Raw genomic sequence first — 3,282 nt, 5'->3', positions numbered from 1 at the left:
CGACGCCCCTGACCGTGTTGTGTGGATGGGGTGGGATGGGGGATGGAGGAGGTGGCGGGAAAAGCGAGAGTAAGTCCAGCTTAGCGTCACCGCTAGCTTAGTGTCCATGCTAGGTTTTTTAAACGCTAGGTTTAAAAAAAAAAAAAAAAGGCTCTGGGGGGGGCGAGGAGGCTCTAGGGGGGGTGAGGAGGCTCTGGGGGTGTGAGGAGCCTCTGGCGGGGGGGGGGGGGTGAGGAGGCTCTAGGGGGTGAGGAGACTCTGGGGGTCGAGGAGGCTCTGGGGGTGTGAGGAGGCTCTGGGGGGGTGAGGAGGCTCTAGGGGGGTGAGGAGGCTCTAGGGGGGGTGAGGAGGCTCTGGGGGGGTGATGAGGCTCTAGGGGTGGTGAGGAGGCACTGGGGGGGTGAGGAGGCTCTAGGGGGGTGAGGAGGCTCTGGGGGGGGTGAGGAGGCTCTGGGGGGGTGAGGAGACTCAGGGGGTACTGCATCATCGTTTGACTTTCAGAGGAGTAGCACCCTGAGTTCAATCATCGGGTCGTTACTTAAGTAGTGACAGAGGACAGCTCTCGGACCGCTACTTAAGGGCACCCCTCGTTGGAGTTGTTTTGTTATGTTCGTCTTTTTCTGCGCTCTATCCAGTGAGAGCTAGTCGTGTGCAGCGGTCAAGTCAACTTTGTTTACAAAGCGCAGTTCACGTACAAACGTAAACGTAAAACCATGTCATGCAATGATTATTTAATTGAGCTCCAAAGCTAGGTTAGCGCCAACGCTAGGTTAGCCTTAACGCAAGGTTAGCTGTGAACCTAGGTTAACCTCTAACGGTAGGTGCTAGGTGCTAGACATCTAGGCTCCCTTTGTGACGTCAAGGTAAAAGCACAGAGTTTATTAAAAGTAAAAGCGTGGAGGGTTTTCCAAACCCCAGGCCGCCTCATTGCCCTCAGCCTGTAAACACTCAAGCTCTTCGAGTGCTTCTCCACGTTTCGCTGTTTAGCTTTTTTACCGCAGCTGAAAATAAAAATGCTAATGATAGCACTCGTTCTCAGCCATCTCTAATTCCCAATTAAAAGAAGTGTGATTATGCGATGGCTGGGTTTACTCGTGTTGTGATCTCTGTAAAGTACTGTAATTAGAACAGCTGGCACAGACTCCATTTATTTTTTTTACAACACAGCAACAGATACTGCACGTATTAAAATATATGATGTACAGCCTGGCACTTAATGTACACAATTATTGTATGTTGTACGTCCTGGCACTTAATGTACGCACTATGTTGTACTTCTTTGCACACACACACACACACACACACACACACACACACACACACACACACACACACACACACACACACACACACACACACACAAACACAAACACACACAGACACACACACACGTGTAACACAGCGGTATTCTTTTAAGTCACGTGCCACACAGGGGTGTCTTCCACATAGTGGGGTCCCACGCACAGACACAAATACACAAATGCAAACACACACACACATGCACACGTAATACAGCGGCCCATGTGCACACACAGGGGGCTCCCATATATACAGTGGGGGTCCCACACACGATTAACCCTCGAGGAACCACAAGCAAGTGTTTCTGCGTTTTCTTCCTAGTACTGCTCCGGAAAAATGGAATTCCGCGCAGAGAACTCTGGAACGTTCCGAAACGCCCCGGGTTCTGAGACGCCCTTTCAATCTCTCTCTCTGTCACTTGACCAAGCCGAATAACTTCGCTTTCGTATCTCTGTTGCTTTTAGTGTGTGAGGGACAGACAGACCGACAGGCAGTCAGACAGAGAGACAGACAGACAGACAGACAGACAGACAGACAGACAGACAGACAGACAGACAGACAGACAGACAGACAGACAGACAGACAGACAGACAGACAGAGAGAGAGAGAGAGAGAGAGAGAGAGAGAGAGAGAGAGAGAGAGAGAGAGAGAGAGAGAGAGACAGAGAGAGAGAGAGAGAGAGAGAGAGAGAGAGAGAGAGAGAGAGAGAGAGAGGGGGGGAGATGGAGAGATAGAGAGGGGGGGTGCGGCTGAAATGAAATATTGATTCAGCTTTTTTTATTTTGTTATCCCCGCGCTCTGAGAAAATTGCGCAAGGACTGTTTTTATTTCTTCTTTCTTTTTCAATTCGGCCTTTGATTAAAGTGAGAGTGAAAGTGGTGAGATACGAGGGAAGAGCTTGGACAAGCAAAGGCGAGTGAGGGAGAGCGACGGGATTGGGTTGAGTTTTGAGAACATCTCGTACGTCAAGTGGTCTTTGTTTTGAAGGGTCGTGTTGTTGTGATAGCGAAGCTGCAGAACTAAATTTGGAGACTGAATTTAAGTGCACTTGAGTAGACTGTGTTTGATGAGCCAGTGGATCTCAAAAGGGGGATCTCAAATGCTGAAAGCTAGACGACAGAAAATCGAGTGAATAGACTATTGGTTGAAAAGTAAATCTGACAACGAGGTGAAAAGAGAATCTGTGAGAAAGGTGGAATATATTTGAACGTGATTCACCTCTGCATGCTGTGACCCTCCCCTGGCGTTGTGCTTCTTTTGTGGGGAGAAATCAGCCAACAGTTGCATCAAACACATGCCCATGTTCCTCACTAAAATGTGAGCATTTGCACCTTTTTAATGTTCGATTTTACAGTGCCAAATAGAACACACATTATGAATACCACACACACCGCCATGCACACTGAAACGCACACATACACGCGCATGCACATACGCATGCACACACAAACGCTCACACATGCAGACACACACACAGACACATCCACATACCCACCCACACACACACACCAACCAAAGACAAACACAAACACACACAAAAAGACACACTACCCCCCCCCCCCCCCCCCTCCACTCAGCCTCATTTGACAGTGGCTGTAACGGCGGAGTTAATCAGAGACATCGATACACACACTCCGTTCCTCCGCAGAGTACCTCCTCGCCGCGCGACGTCGAGTGCGATGCTGGCTCAAACGCCCTTGAGCAACGCCGCACCTGCCGCCTCTTAGCATGCGGGGGGGGGGCTTTGCTTGATTGCGCAACACAGCTGCTCGCTAGCGGAACGTTCAACCCTCGAGGAAGGCAGCGCTGATTGCTGCTGATGAGCGGGTTGTCAACCTTACAGGGTTGAGGTGGGGGGGGGAGTTGGGGCCGGGTGTGTGTGTGTGTGTGTGTGTGTGTGTGTGTGTGTGTGTGTGTGTGTGTGTGTGTGTGTGTGTGTGTGTGTGTGTGTGTGTGTGTCTGTGTAAGTTTGTGTGTATAGCA

This window comes from Gadus macrocephalus, chromosome 7 (assembly GCF_031168955.1).
Source record: "Gadus macrocephalus chromosome 7, ASM3116895v1".
In the NCBI taxonomy this organism is placed as follows: domain Eukaryota; kingdom Metazoa; phylum Chordata; class Actinopteri; order Gadiformes; family Gadidae; genus Gadus; species Gadus macrocephalus.
This window is presented reverse-complemented; position numbering follows the sequence as displayed.